Below are 17,029 nucleotides of genomic sequence, written 5' to 3'. Positions count from 1 at the left end.
GGAGGCATCCCAGTTTAGTGTGGCTTCGCAGTCTTGTAACACAGTCCTACTCAAAAAGGCAATGAGATGATCCTAAGAGCAATGTTTGGATCATTATACCAGGAGATCTAAAGAAATTCCATTGCACATATAAATAAATGTTCATGGATAACAAGGGGAATCAGAAAACTGAAAAAATTTATTCCAAATTTAAAGCTGACTGGTTTTACTATAAGCATACCTCCCCCCACCCTTTTTCTCCCTTCCGTAACTGTACTCAGTGAGACAGACGTCAGCCAGTGCCGCAGGCACTGTCAGCGCTCTACCCGTATGTCCTCGATTTCTTTATTACATCACCTCCCGTCTCTTTACTATCTTCATGCACTGGGGATCCCCTTGCACTTTCACTTCTAATATCCAGGACCAGGATCCCTTTTTGGAGGAGTTCCTACAGGCTGCTTTTGCCTGTTTTGCTAGTGTGTACCGAAAATGTGCCAACGTGCTTGGGAATTTACATCTCCTAACTAATGACTGAGTTGTGCAGGAATACAATGCTCTAAGAACAACTCTGAGGAGCAATCTCTACTATCTCTAGACCTCCCTGCATGATTATGCCACAGTTAACTTTATGTGGGAGTTTGCTTGATATTTCACTTTTGGTTGGCCTCCTTCTCTTCACAATCCAACCCCGCCATGACCCCTCCAGTTTTTCCAGGGAATACTTTCTAATAAATCATTTTCACATAAATCTTCATCAGGGTCTGCTTCTAGGGAACCTACCCTACAGATAGCATGGAAGATGCCAAAATTACCTTTGAATATCCATTATATTTCCCATAAGTATAAGATGCATGGCTTATGTATAAAATCCTAAAAAGTAGTTTTGCACACTAAACTTTAGTAACCACTAAAATATATTAAGCAAGGAATAAAATACTATATAGAGATTTCTGGGTCCTTAAGATTACAAATTTCAGACAGTAAATGGAGATACATGAATTCTAAAGAATTCTGCTTCACTATGTGATTTACTGCATTATGTTTTAATATTAAGCCTCTATATCTTGAATACATATTAATAGTTTCACTTATTGATATTGTTTAGAAGATTAAATAACATTATATGGAGAGATCGGGTTCTAAAATTAGCAGGGAATTTAAATGTGTGCACAATAATGAAATTAACCTATGCCTTTTAATTCATTTGTTCACAGTGTATATATTGAGCAATTTCTTTTTTTTTTTTTAATTATGTTATGTTAGTCACCATACAATACATCATTGGTTTTTGATGTGGTGATCCACGATCCATTGTTTTCATACAACACCCAGTGCTCCATGCAGTACGTGCTTCAATACCCATCACCGGCTAACCAATCCCCCCTCCCCTCTCCCCTCTAAAACCCTGTTTGTTTCTCAGAGTCCATAGTCTCTTATGGTCCATCTCTCCTTCCAATTCCCCCCCCATTTTTCCCTTCCTTCTCCTGATGTCCTCCATGTTATTCCTTATGTTCCACAAATAAGTGAAACCATATGATAGTTGACTTTCTCTGCTTGACTTATTTCACTTAGCATAATCTCCTCCAGTCCCATCCATGTGGATGTAAAAGTTGGGTATTCCTCTTTTCTGATGGCTGAGTAATATTCCATTGTATATATGGACCACATCTTCTTTATGCATTCATCTGTTGAAGGGCATCTTGGCTCTTTCCACAGTTTGGCTATTGCGGACATTGCTGCTATGAACATTGGGGCGCATATGTCCCTTCTTTTCACTACATCTGTGTCTTTGGGGTAAATACCCAGTAGTGCAATTGCTGGGTCATAGGGTAGCTCTATTTTTAAATTTTTGAGGCACCTCCACACTGTTTTCCAAAGTGGCTGTACCAACTTGCATTCCCACCAACAGTGTAAGAGGGTTCCCCTTTTATATTGAGCAATTTCTATGTATCATGTATTACTTGTGTTATTCTAAATACTGGGAATATGGCAGTAAACAAAACAAAGTCCTGCCTTCATGAACCTTATATTCTAGTAGAAGGAGAGATAACAAGCAAGTTACTATATAATATTTTAGATGGAGAGAAGCACTATGGAGAAAAATAAACCAGGGTCAGGTGGCTAGGGAGTGCCAGGGTGGGGGTACTGCTTTATTTGGATAGTTAGGGGAGCCTCACTGATAAGGTAACATTTGACCAGAGACCTAAAGGAAGTGAGGAGGCTAACTATGCTGATATCTGGTAAAAAATCATTCTAGGTAGAGGGAACAGTGTGGTGGACATAGGTCTCCTACTAGGGAACATAGTTGACTACAGTCTAGCTGCCCCCTTCTGGACCCTCCACCACATTCACATAGAGGCCACACTTCTCCTGAGCCTCTCCTAGTCAGTAACTAAGCAGAATGGAGTACTAATTCAGGACTATTCCTTGAGATGGGGATATCTCTGACAAGCAACTGTGGCTCAGAGACACCTTGCCAGAACCTCCTTTGGGATTGCATTGCAGTCTGAAACATTCCTGCACAATCCTCTTTCCTCACCCTTACAGGTGTCAGATTGGCACTGTGGTCAAAAGCCCTTCCCATCTTCTCTCCATCCATTCCTTTTATCCTTCACCCACATTTCCCCTCAGTATATTTCTTGCTCAGCTAATCCCATCTTGGCATCTGCTTCTTGGAGGGTCCAAACTAACACAAACAGAAAATGCAAAGGACTGAAGCAGGAGCATGTGGATATGGTCAAGAAACATCAAGATCAGCATGTCAGGAACAGAATTAGAGAGGGGGCGAGTGATGGGGAATGTGGACAGACACAAAGCAGAGGGCTGAATCCCTAGAGCCTAGCAGGCATCATAAGGACCTAGAGTTTTACTCTCTGTAACATAAGGACACCTTTGGAAGATTCTGAGCAGGGGAGAATGATCTCACCTTTTAAAAGGACCCTTGTTGGGGCGCCTGGGTGGCTCAGTCATTAAGTGTCTGCCTTCGGCTCAGGTCATGATCCCAGGGTCCTGGGATTGAGCCCCACATCAGGCTCCCTGCTCCGTGGTAGGACTGCTTCTCCCTCTGCCCCTTGTGTTCCCTCCCTCGCTGTGTCTCTCTCTATCAAATAAATAAATAAAATCTTAAAAAAAAAAGGATGCTTGTCACTGTTGCATTGAGAACAGATGTTAGGAGGAAAGGGTAGAAGTGGGGAGACCAGCTCAGGGGCCACTGAAGAATCCAGATGAGAGATGGAATTTGAAGGAGGTGGGGAGTGGGAGAGGTAGGGAGCAGTGAATGAATCCTTAATATATTTGAAGATAGAGTCAACAGGATTTGCTGATGGTTGAGCTTGAGGAATGACAGAAGGAGAAGCCAAAGATAACACTGAGATTTTTGGCCTGTGCAAATGGATTTAGCATTTACTGAGACAGGGAAGACTGGATATTGTGAAATATCATTATAGATTTTTCTAGTTTAAATAGGTTTCTCCTGCCTGTGTGCTGCCAATGATGCTTTGTTGATATTTCAACTTCATTACAAATCATACCTCTTATACCATGGTTGCAGCTGCTACTATTGCTACCTATCAGTGAATGTGTACTTACTGCCTGCTACCCAAACCATTATAGATACAGAAAGTGCATATATATATATATATATATATATATATATATATATATATATATATACCTTTTTTTCTCCCCCTCCATCTCTCATTTAACCCCTATAACAACCTCATGAAATTAGCTCCAGGTTGGTTTTCTGTTTTGTTTTGTTTTGGCCTAAGGTTATATAGAGAGTTAGTGCCAGACTCAGAACTGAACCCAGGATGGTATCATTCTAATGCTGTAATCCTCATTATGCTATGTGCTTCCTTTTGACCCATGTGGCTCTTCTGTAATGTTTTATGTTCACCACTGTCTCCCTACCAGTCTGTATGTTTCTTGAGAACAAGTTGGCATTGAAATCAGCTTTGTATATGCTATTTCAACTATTAAGTTTCCTTGCGTAGAATAGGTTTAATAATTCCTTGTGGCATTTTGTGACTTGTGTGTCCCTGACCCTCTCCCCACCCACCTTGTAAGTGACTAATAAAAATTTACGGGAATAAAGGATCCTAAAAAGGATCATATCCATTGGCCTAATAATATCCAGTGGCTTCTGTGTTTGTCCCTTACTTGCCTGACACTACATGGCCCCATTTCAAACTTTTGTCTGATTATCAGTTCTTGGTCATTGGACTCAATCTCTCTATTATCTCTGAGCTTGTTCTGCCCCAAAAACTTCAGGGAGAAGATCCTGTCTGAAATCTTGGGCCTTGACACCTCATTTCTGATGCTACTCATGATTCCAATGTCCTGGTTAGAAAAAGATTTAGACATATTTAATCCTTTGCTTATGCATTCCCTGAATATCTGAAGCTCCCTTCCAGCCAACTGAGTTAGTTATAACTTGAGAACACTTATGCTATTTGACATATATGAATTATATAAGCAGGTTGAGTTTCTGCCGCAAAAGAAGAACCAGAACAGCAAAAAATTGACTAATTGTGGAAACACTTTTTCCTATCCATTTGCAATCTTTTATATTAACTTGAATGTTAACTCCTAATTATTTGGCAACAACAAAGTGCACTTGCAAGGATTCACCTTCAAAATGGCCAGTGCTTTCTGACACTCTCCAGCTAATAATAACTCTGGACTGTGGACATCTGATCAGAATTAATTGCAGCAGACTGGAGTCCTGCAAATGTTAAAATGTCTTTAGTTTTACAGACCAATAGATACTATGGTTCAGCAGCTCTGCATTATTAGTAAGCTCCTTGAATCTTGAGGGAGGCAGCCCAACAAACCACTGTAACCTTTATAAATTAAATGAGAATTAGTGACTGTGCTTGTTGACTGTATCAAGAACAAGGATATAGAATAAAAATAACACCTTTTTTATATCTACCACACAATTTAATATATAAAAAGCTCACTTTGCCTGAGAAGTAAAAATAAAGCAGTCAGCTAAATACATTCATCATATGCAGGGGAAATATCTGACATGTTGAGGGAGTAGACTGATAGACAAAGAAAAAGAAACCCTATTAAGAAGGTCAAAACATAATTCAAGAGGTTAATGGTTAGACTATGGGGACCAAGAAAACATTAGTCTCGAAGACAAGGTGAAAGTCTGTGACATAGCAGTCATATCTAAACTTCTGAAGGACCGAGAGGCTGGCATTTCTACGTGTCACTGGATCTTCCTGTATGTTATATGTTCATATTATGAGTGGAACAGCTTTATTACTGGGGACAAATAACAAAATGGGTGCATAGAATTTTCCATGGGTAGATTGTAAAAATTTAAAATAACCAGGCTACCCACAGCCAGCTATAGGGCACATGGTGGTATGGGGCAGGGATGGTAAGTGGAGATGAGAGAGAAACTCGAGAGACTTGGCATGCCTTAACAGATATGGCACAAATCAAGTAGTTTTTGAAAACTGTTAAATTAGATTGGATTAGTAGAAATGAAATGCTCTATTATTATCATTAGCAACAAAGAGCATCCATCCCTATACACAACTGTTGACTAACTTGTGCTTAGTGCTCAGAGACAATAAGACATTCATATTCATTTTTCATTCATTCTGCATCATTTATTACGTCCCATCCATGTATTAAGTATTGTGTTAGAATGCTAAGGCAAGGCTGGCAAGTCCTGGTACAAGTGCCACCACCTGCCCATTGTTCCCATGACAGACGTCGCGAAACAGCCACAACATTAACATCACCCATCAACCACAACACTAGTTCCATCGCTCCTGATCATGGCCTCAGAGTCTTTTCAGCATAGATATGGACCCTTCCTATTGGCACAGAACAGGAGGTTACTGCAGTAAAATCAGTTAGCAAAGAGTGAGGACTAGAATGAAGTTGGAATAGTGAGGATAGGGAAATGAATAAATTTAAAAGACACCAAAAAGGTAAAAGAGATAGGACATTATCAATGATTGGCTGCTGGCTGGGGATAAAATTTCCTGGGGCAAAGTCAAGAATGACTTCAAAGCTTCTAGCTTGCTTGGTTGGGTGGATGAAACACCATTTATTGAGGCTTATGAGGGGGAGGAACATCTGTAGGGAGAAAGATAAGTTTTGAGTACTTTGAGTTTTAGTTTCCTGTGGGCCATCCAAATAGAAATTAAGAAACAGGATATTTGGGTCTGTAATTCAGATGCACGACCAAAGCTAAAGAGGAGACAGTTTAGGGGGTTGTTGCAACACATGGGTACTGGCGTCCCATTATCTGGGTTTGAATTGTGGCTTCACAGGACACTAGTTATGCGACCCTGGTTAAGTTCCTTAGTAATACCTTAACCTTCAGGGTTTTTTTTTTTTTTTTTTTTCATTTTTAACATGGAGATAACATTAGTATCTATCTTACAGGATCATCTTGAAGATGAAATGAATGCTGGCGACACATTGTGAGCACTATGGGAATGCTAACTCTTATTGTCATTGTCATTGCATCTAAACAATGCCAAGTATTTGTAGAAGGAATGAATCCATGAGATCACCCAGAGAAAGTATAGAGAATGAGAAGATAAGGGGAATAAGAAAGAAACTTGAATTTATCATTCCTTAATGGGTTAGTAACCTAGTTGGATGAAAATTCAGATGCTTTAATATGTATGTGAATGAGTAAAAAAAGATTCGGAATCCAAATGGTAAATTCTCAACAGGAACACAGAAAAGAAATTCAGTGTGACAGACCAAAAGATTGTTTGAGGACAAAATGCGGCAGCTAATCTTGAACCAATTAGGTCCTTCTAGAGGGACAGGTTTGTCCAAAAAGCAAGTATTGTCTAGTCAAATACCCACAGTTGGTTAGAGGGCAAGATAAGGAATCAAGAGGCGAGGTTTTGTTGATAACACTGCAGCAAGAAGTATGGTGACCAAAGCAGTATTTCCATGTCACTGGAAATAACATGAATTCACAAATTTGGTGTGTTTCCACAATAAACATGCTCCTGAGAAGATGTACAAGAATCACAGCATTGCAAATTTGTGTTTTGTAATATATTGTGTCATTGTAATATATTTTATTGGTTACTAATGTAAGTGGAGTGGCAGGGTTTATAGAAGCCAGGGCTAGTAAATGACACCCCCATCCCACAGGTTCTCAAGCCAACCCTGCCACCCCCAGCCTAGTTCATCCTTGAGTCCTCTCTGCTCTTCATCTCCTGCATCAATTCATTGAGTCCTCTTGACTCTAAATTCTAAGGACATCTTATATCCATTATCCTTTTTTCCCCATCTCCACTCTTAAGTCTGATGCAAAGCAGCCTCTTCTCTCACCTGGGTGACCTGCAGTAACTGCAGTCTCTCTGCTTTTCCCTATAATCCATTCTCCACATTAAGCCATGCAACTCCCCAGCTGAAAGTAAAACCTAAATTCTTACCTATAAGGCTTTGTATGACCTGGCCCCTGCCAACCTCCTTCATCTTGTCCCTCTTCCCATCTTTTGATATGCTTTAGCCTCACTGGGCTTCTTACTCTTCTCAGAAACCCCAAGTTCTTTCTGGCCTGAGGGCCTTTACATCATCTGCTTCTACTTCAGGTCCTCCAGACTTTAAGAAGATTGATTCCTTCTAGTCATTGAGGTTCTCATGTCACGTGTGCTCCCCTCAGGGAGCCTGCCATGGACACTCTGACTATACGGCCCCATTTCCCTGATCACTTTCTAAGATATCCTGTTCAGTTGTCTTCACTGCACTTTTCTGATATTTTCACCTTGCTTTATTTGTAACATTTTGTTATTGTCTCTCCCACTAGAATATAATTTCCATGGTAACAAAGACCAGGGCTGGTCAACTTATCCATTGGATATAGTAAGCACAGTGCCTTGGACCCATGATACTTTTGGGGGCCCATGAAAATGTTTTAGTTTCTTTAAAAATCAGAGGAAAAATGGATATAATAATGATAATAATAATAACAGTGAACATGGAATAAGGAATCCAGGCTGGATTAAACTGATTTTTAAATATAGTCATAAAATAAAATTTTTAATATTTTTTATGGTGGAAAGAGTCCATGAAAGTCATAGGTGCCCATGGTGGGGACTCTGTCAGTGTTGTTCATGGCAGTGCCTCCAGCACCTAGAACTGTACTGGGCCTCAAAAATGAATTTGTTGTTCAGATAAATTAAGTGGCTTAGAACTTTGGAATCTGGCCTAATAGAACCCAGGTTGTGTGTATGTACACACGTGTGTGTGTGTGCACGTGTGCATGTGTGATTGTGTGTGCTGGACATCTTCTCTTTGCCCCTCTAGATCCACTGTCCTCCCTTGTCTACTTGTCTCTGGGCCTAAGGAAACTGATCTCTATGTATACCTATGGGATCAGATTGAGTTCAGCCAAGGGGAGGCCCCATCAGGAGATCTGAAAATGGGACAGTGAAGTCTCAGTATTTATTCCTGGGGTGTCCTCCCTGCTAAGGAGTCAAATGGACCTCATTCCCCCATTACTTTAATGACAATAATAATAATAATAACAATAATAGTACTAATTGTTATTTACTGAGATTAAATCTGGTGTTGATATTTTTATGTAGCAAAATGATATGATAGCATTTACTTTTTTTTTTATTTTTATTTTTTAAAGATTTTATTTATTTGCAAGAGAGAGAATGAGAGACAGAGAGCATGAGAGGGAGGAGAGTCAGAGGGAGAAGCAGACTCCCTGCCGAGCAGGGAGCCCGATGCGGGACTCGATCCAGGGACTCCAGGATCATGACCTGAGCCGAAGGCAGTCGCTTAACCGACTGAGCCACCCAGGCGCCCGATAGCATTTACTTTATACCTGAATTTTGCAGCACAAAATTGTAGACTTTATCAATGTCCTCAAAGGTCTCTCTTGATGATTTGACATTCATACTGTTCTCTTCTGGTATCCCTATTCTGTCACCATGCTTGTAAGCTTTTTCTTCTATTGTAAACAGGTCTAGCTTTGCTAGATCTTCATTTGTCAATGGATGGAATATGTGATTGAGCAACTTTCCGATATCAGTCATTAACTTTATGAAATCTTCACTCTTATGCAGTATATGTCATTTTGTGAGCAATATGTTTGTTGTCTGGGTTCCCCTGAACTTAGCCCAATTATTGTGTCATAATGTTGTGAGCCTTTAGTGTTAAGTGGTTCTTGTTTCTGCAAGAATGACTAGCATCCTGTTTCCTAAGCTTCTGGTGTAAGAGAATCCACATAGCACTTAAAAAAACACTTAGTTCCTGTGGGAACATTTTTTTCATGATAAAAATAGATACATGGTAAAGCCTGAATTCTTGCAATATGTAAAGACTATGTGGTTCCTGGTTTCTAGGGCATAAAGAATATGTTTCCACTTTGTTAGTTGTTCTTTGTTCTTACCTTTTTTCTTTTTACTTCCATAGTTTCTCTAGAAAATGAAAATTTCAAAATATACAAGATCTAAAGCTAAGATATTGGAGTCATTTTAAAGATAAATAATGGATAATTAAATGAGACAGTATACATAAATGAACTTTTAAAAGTATCCAAAATTAATGACTCAGGTAAATTTGGTTTTAATATATAACAGTATCAGCCATAATGGATAAGTTCATTATAATAATCACTAATAAATTTCCTAGTAACATGACAAATACTTGGAAGTACATCTCATAAAGTATTAGTGAAATGTTAGATAACTAATTTATTCATTTTTACATTTATTTTAGAAAAGGATTTTTATCATATTTCTAAGTAGCTTGCAGCTATGTAGGTAAGTTCTGTTCATTTCTTCATTTTGTTAGCTCTCAGAATGGCAGTTATATTCTATAACATTCCCAACGTATTTGCTTTGTTAATCCATATAAACTACACTTCGTGCCTAATCATTAGGACATAATCATGGTGAAACTTAGATGATTGTTGGGGGCATCACCATTTAATTGTGATAGTTATTATTTTCATGGTATTCTTACATGGGTGCTCCATCAACAGCTCTGGTCTGAGAAAGCCCACTTGGACCCTTTATATTATCCACTTTCTCTCCTAGAGCATGCTCATTCAGTATGACACCCTGATTTTTGCAGATGCTTAGAGCAAACATTTCTAGGTCATCTTACATTTGTTCCTCTACTGCTGTCCCCACCCCTCTTTCTCCTCCTTCCCCTAATCATCCATCTAGGAAGTCATCTTATCCTGTTGCTTTTTACCAGAAGGGGAACAGGAAGGAGCATGTCTGACAGGGAGCTATGAAAGGAATGACAATGCTCCATGTGGACAGGATACTGACTGAGTCCTGGTGGAGAGCAGTGGTGGGAGATGAACAGGGTGAAGAAGACCATGGAATACCTTGAAAGTCTTGCTTAGGAATTTGGAGTTTATCCTTTACTTAGAGGGAAGTCACTGGTAAGCAACCACAACCACAACCATAAGCACAAGCAAAATTGGAGATTGGCATTGGATGTGCAATGAAAGGAAAATGAGGGAGTTTCGGGTGCTGCTAAAAGAGGGATTGACAGGAAAACAGGGAACATGAGCTTATCAGGGAAGAAAGTAAAACTGAGGGTAGAAGGGATGGGCCATACTGGGAGAGAAAGGAGTGATGCAGAGAGTAGTTTAGAAAGAATGAAGAAGCAGGACAAGTAGAAGATGTATGGTTGTGGTCAGAGGGAAATTTCAGAGTTGAAGGTTTGAGAAGAAGATGATCCTGGGAGTCAATTATTTAAGGCCCACAGTGAATACCACTGAAACAGATGAGGGGTGAGATACTAGGAGGCTAAGGGCTTTGGTGTTATGGGGGCTATTGATATTGCATGAATGGATGGCTGCATTCAGAGTGGAAAGGAAATTTTCAACATTTGGAGAAGGATGAAGTAGATGTTGGTAGATGCTGGGAATGGGGCAAGGCAGAAGAGCTTATTGCTTGAGAGCACTGGCTGGGTTTGAATCCTGGCCCCACCACTTTCTGATCATGTAGACCTGGGAAAGTTAGGTCTGTACCTTTGTTTCTTCATCTGCAAAATAGGGATGATAACAATAATAACTGTTTCCAAGGTCATTATCAATATTACCCAAGATAAAGCATTAAAGCACTCAGAAAAGTGCCAAGCTCACAGTGGGTGCCCAGTCAATATTAGCCATTATAACTTAGAAGTAGAGAAGTAAAAGTTATTTTTGGTCTTAGGAGGCAGGAAAATACTGGATCTCCTTCCTGTTGAGGGCAGGGGAAAAAAGTTCCTGGGAGAAAAATATATCCATGTTTAAAACAAACTCACAAGGAAAAAACCCATCTTTGTGTACTGTAAACATTATTGAGAATCTAATGTACCTTCTTGGCAATGGACTGAGCTTCCAGAGCGCAGGGGAATGACAGCTGTCCAGAGGATCTGACTCATGGCCAGGACTATGGAAAACAGTGATGAGAGAGGTAAGGGTTGGGGTATAGACATAAGAGACAGATGGACTACTTAACCTTGGAATTTCAAATGGAACTCTGGAGAGGAGTGGTGGGTAGTAGTATGTTTGCAAGGTCCCATTCTCTGGTGTAGATAGTAGATATGGTTATGACCAGTGTGGTAGGTGTATAAGAGCTTCAAACTGGAGTTTTATTACAGTGCATTTTAGTTGAGTGCATTTAGTTTAGTTCTGATTTCTGAGAAATCAGAAGATGCCATGGGGGACCAGCTCATTTAAGCAGATAGGACAAGATTCAGATATAAAATACTGTATTCCCTTTGCTCTTAGAATTTGCCCTGAAACATTTAATTCTACCTATATCTTAAATCTCATTTCATTTTGCTTTGGATTATTGAATTTAGTCCATAGTTTACCTTTTGGATGTAACCCACTTTGTCTTCCTGGTTGTAATTCTTGCCTTTTTGGGGAATAATTTGACTACCCTTCCTTAAGACACAGAGTCTCAGACTACTTTGGGTAACCCCCTATCTTAAACTTGGTTCATTAGAAACATACTTAAAGATGAAAAGTTAGGTGCAGAAAGTTTATTGGGACGTGCTCCCAGGAGATATGCCTGTAAGGAGGCAAGGAAGGCAGGATAGGGCAGGAAGAGAAGCTGATGTGCAGTGAGGTTGTAACTGAGGCCTTAGCCAATCCTACAGGAGCTCTATTGTTGTCCAGCTTGAGGCCAAGGAACCAGATCTTTATATCCCAGCACTGGCCTGTCATTGATTGTGGACTACTCCCCAGGAGTGGGCATAAACTTAGGTGAGGTAGTTCGCTGAGGCTGAGGGACTATCCCAGTGAGGGAAGCATCTAGGAATCTTTATTAGCTGACATTTTCTGCTGATGAAGGATGGATGTGTTGGTCCTGGAAAGCAGCCCCGGGCAGAGCACCACAGTATCTACTATACCCTCTTTCTACCATCTTCTCTTAGTACCTTCCAGCTGGCCTTAGTTTCTTTAAAGTGTTGGGGTGAGATGGGGGATGAGTAAAGAGAAAGGTAGTCAAAGAGGGAAGGTAGGAGAAGGCTGAAATTTTATTTTACATCCTTTACAAGTTTTCCTGGGGACACCCACAAGAGACAAGGCCAAATACATCACAGGGAACCAAGGCTAGTGTAACAAATGTAGAAGTTACCCCCATGGGCCATGCAAAAAAGAAGGTTTGTACATTTATACCACACTCTCTATCCTTAGCTGCACATCTACAGACCATCTTTACTATCTATGAGGTCATCATCCCATTTGGCAACACTACTGCGGAATTACAAAGAAATTGTTATACATATCACATGGCTGCTAACAACAAGGAGGATGAGCTTTCAGTGATTATTGAAAAGTTAAGGGACTAATTATGACAAAACTACTGCCTTCTCTGGAGAAGTTACCGTTACAAAAGAAAGAGCAGTGAATCTCCCCACTAGGAGCATTTTTTATAAGATAAGAGCTTGGCTCCATATTAAATTAAAGGTAATATAGAAAGTTTTAAACTCTGAGAGGCTAAAATAATGGCAGTTCTGTTTTAATATATGGAGTTTGGGGATGCCTGATAAAAAAGTACCATCTGGGCTGTACCAGAGCTGTAAAATTAATATCCACTGACCTGTTTGAAGTATGCTCTTGTGAGTGATTGTGTCTCCGGCAGGTTATTTGGCTTTTCTTAGCACCAAAAATGTGCATCTTCCACCATAGGTGTGGAAAGATCTTCTTTTAGGGGCAACTATTTGAATTATTTCCCCATGATTCCAGAGAATTTTTGATCCCCTGACCACCAGGAGGCCACTTTCAATACTTCCAATGTCAGAAGCAAAAGTCATGGAACACTCCTCCCATTCATTCACTGGGAAAATTTCTAAATGATGACAATTCTCTTATTCCCTGGAAGAGAATAAAAGAATATAGAAGCTATGTTAGAAAGAAACTTCAGATATATCCCTCTTCATTAAAATGTGAATTTCACTCTAAACGTGCTCATTTCCTAAGTTGTAAATTATAGTCAGAAAAAGAAAATAAATACAACTTGGCTATTCCCAAGTTTATGAAATCACATAGTCTTTCCTGATGAAAAATTCCCTGCTCAACAACCAATTTGCTGCTAATGATAATAAGGTCATCCAAGTGCACAGCTTTTGGGTTTCCATGGTACACACAGTGACTGATTAAAATTACCCAGCAAAACCATGGAAGTGGGCTGTTATACTGGTTGGAAAGTTGTGTATAGAATGAACCCTCAGGCATTGATGGGAACTGGTTAGTCAGCCTGCTATTAATTAGCAAGGGAACCCTCTCCTGTTTTAAATAATTTATATCTGCAACCAAAATAGGCAATAGAAAGAGTATAAAATGAGGAAGTATTACTGCTTGCCGGGAGGACTTTTCCAAACACAATTTACCAGCATAAGAGGTACCTGGGTTTGAACACAGTTCACCCTGTGACAAAGCTCAGCCTAAACAATTGACCCTTCTGATGAAATTTTTTTAGTATGTTAGTATGTTAAACTAGTTAATCTATTTAATATGTTAAACTAGTTAATCTACTAACCTAGGTATAAGGAGAATGTGGTGCTTTCATATCTTTGTTGGGCAAACAGCATCAGACATTTTTCATTGTCTATTCTGTACTTTTAGGGAAAAGAAATATATCCTTGACTTAGATCCCAGACCATTCTTTTTTGTGTATTTGGCTTAAATCGCTGACAAAGCCATTGAAATAAGTGCCATTTTATTAAATGGGAAAAACTTAGATTGATTCTAATCATATAAATAATAAATTCTCTGAACATATAAAATACTTCTGGAGCTACATTAATGCACATTTGCATTTCTCTTTAATATGAAACAGCTGTTGTATTTTTCATTTTATGGCATTTTAAAGAGAAGGAAAGGATTGGGAACCAACATGAATCACAGGTCCCCACTACATTTCATTAAAGACAATATCACATTAATTCCCATTGCTTCTGAGTCTGATGGAGAACAGAAACTTGCTTCATTTTTAAAACCCTGAAAGTTAACATAGAAACTTTAATGTAAACATTTAAATTATCAACTTGGAATGAGAAAGTGAGTCAGCTCTGATATGCATCAGCTTAACTGCACCGCTCTGGATTTAAGAGCTGGAAAGGTATAGAACTTACTTACATAAATCAAATCATCCCGATGAAAGGTAGCCACGTAAATCCCCATTTCTCACCTGGCATTCTCATTTGGATAGAAGAATCGATTCTTTTAGCAGTGGAATAAGCTGCCTTCCTTCTTTTGTTAACATGGTTTCTTTACAATTATGCAAACTAAATTTCAGTCGCCTTCCTTATCATGGCCTTGGGAAATAAAAATCAGGCTGGTTAAATATGGCTGATGTTTTTCATTATAGTTTGATAACCTACATTCCACATACAGTAACCAAACCTGGATTTTTTTTCTGACATCCTGAGCTGAAAATCAAGTTAATTTTTAGTCACCCTGAACTCATGACTTCATATTTTCAATAGGATTCTGAGTACTCACTCTAAGAGGATACTTTTGTTCTCCTTTCTGCCTTCTTTCTCCCATGATTCTATACTTTGGCATTATGGCTTTATAGAAAAAAAAAAAAACCCACTGTATTTTGGAGTCAAGTATATGTAGGGCAGGATTTTGACTCTGCTTCTTGTCTGCTGTGTGAATTTGGCAAGTTAAGTGAACATTCTGAACTTTAGGATCTCTGTTAAATGGGAATATTTAATTGTTGCCTCCCAAGATTTTTATGAGGGTTGAAGGAAATAATATGAGTAAAAATACTCACCCCATTGTCTAGAACCCAGAGGACAGATGGTGGCCTTCCCTGTCACTCTCTCTTTTCCTTCTTTTTCCTCTCACTTCTAGCTCAAAAGGGACAGCGGCTGGGCGGTTGTCAAGGACTCTCTCAGCTGCAGGCTGAGTGTCTCCCGTAGTGTATCAAGTGGTATGAAAAAGCCTCCTGCAGATGACATAAGTCACTATAACTGTATATATGACAACATCTCTATTTGTGTAGAAATTTTAACCCCAGGCTCAGCATGACACATCATTTCCTTAAGGCAAATCACAAAAGGCTGTCTGAAAGCATGGAGAATCCCAAAGTTCTCTAGGGATATTTGAGTGTAGGGCACTGTCTCAGACTTGGGGTAGACAGAATCTATGAGTCCCTTTCAGGTATCCCTTTCAGGGCTCCTGGAAAGCTCTTTGACTGGAAGTGAAATAAGGGAGCAGAAATCTACCACACCAGGGTGTGGCCATGATCAAGACCAGACAACTCAGAGTTAACAAGATCAAGAATACATGCCAGGATTCAATGGCTGGCAATATAATATTTTATTCTTACAAACAACTCTACAATGCAAGGAGAACTCCTCATTTAATCACCTTGATTCTTACAACTCTTACACAGTGAATATTATTTGTCTAGTTTTATAAATAAGGAAAGAGAAGCTCATTGAGACAAAACCAGTACCAAAACCTTAGTCTTTCTGTAGCTGAAGGTAGTGGTGTGTAGAACGTGCACGTGTGGACTCTTCGAATCAGACACCTTGGCTCATACCCCAGTCCTGACACTTCCTTGCTGAGTGTCCATGGGCACTTTATTGAACTTGCTTGAATTTCAATTTCCTTATGTGAGAAATAGGAATAACTACTGGGTTGCTCTGAAGATTCAATAAGATAATGTTCAAACACAAACCTAAGAATCTTTCATTTCTCACAGTCTTTTTTTCCTTTTTCTCATGCAACTCCCAAACCTCTCTTCTTCTAGCCTTTCTCATTTCCACAAAGGGTACCCCACCCACCGATTAACTGTTCAAGCCAATAACTTAGATGTCATCCTTGATTCCTCTCTTTTCCCTATTGTCCTCCCCACCTTTCAATCCAATCCACAAGTCTCTTGGCTCTGCCTCCAAAATACTCCATGAATCTGTCCACTCATCTCCATTTATGCTTTCATACACATGGTCTCAACTGGGCAACTGCTTCTGCATATGCCCCTTACAGTCTTTTTCCCACATTAGAGCTGACGTGACCTTTTAGAAATGTAAATCGTTTCATATGACCCTAGTGCTTAAAATCTTCCAATGGCTTCCTCCTGCACATAGACTAGAAAGAATCTAAACAAACTGCCTGCATGGCTCCTGCTTACCAGTCTGAATGTACCTTATACTCTTGTTTCCCATACCCCTGCCACATTGGGCATCCCAGGACTTTTGAACATGCTGCTCCCTCTGTTTGGAATATTTTCTCTCATCTTTTAGATTTTAGAATCTAAAAGCAAAGCTCAATATATGATCTCAGGGAGGCCTTTGGGCTCCCTATCTAAAGTAAATCTGTCCCAGCCACTCTCTATTACATTATTGCCCTCCACCTCTTCTCCCCCATTATTTATAGTACTTGACATACCCTATGTTATTTCTTTGTGTGGTTGTTTGATGGTTTATTGGTATTTGTCTTTGTCCACTAAAACATACTCTAAGGGGTCAGGGACTTACCTTGATTATCAGTGAATAGTTCTGGGGCAGAGGAGGCACTCAATAGGTATTTGTTGAATGAATGAATGAATGAATGAATGAATGAGTCAATCGA

The 17,029-nt window shown here is 39.5% G+C and overlaps 1 long non-coding RNA gene across 1 annotated transcript in view; it reads right to left on the bottom strand.

The window, feature by feature from the left end:
• LOC118005235 overlaps positions 1-15,326 on the bottom strand; it is a 31,053-nt gene extending 15,727 nt beyond the window's left edge. The window contains exons 1-3 of the long non-coding RNA XR_004677787.1: positions 15,225-15,326; positions 14,634-14,760; positions 13,044-13,318 (exon numbers count right to left, since the gene is read on the bottom strand). This is a non-coding gene — a long non-coding RNA (uncharacterized LOC118005235). The remainder of the gene's footprint in view (positions 1-13,043; positions 13,319-14,633; positions 14,761-15,224) is intronic.
• Positions 15,327-17,029: the final 1,703 nt, after the last annotated feature.

The sequence above is a fragment of the Mirounga leonina genome, unplaced genomic scaffold, assembly GCF_011800145.1.
Source record: "Mirounga leonina isolate KUSES-001 unplaced genomic scaffold, KU_Mleo_1.0 Mir_94, whole genome shotgun sequence".
NCBI lineage: Eukaryota > Metazoa > Chordata > Mammalia > Carnivora > Phocidae > Mirounga > Mirounga leonina.
This window is presented reverse-complemented; position numbering and strand designations above follow the sequence as displayed.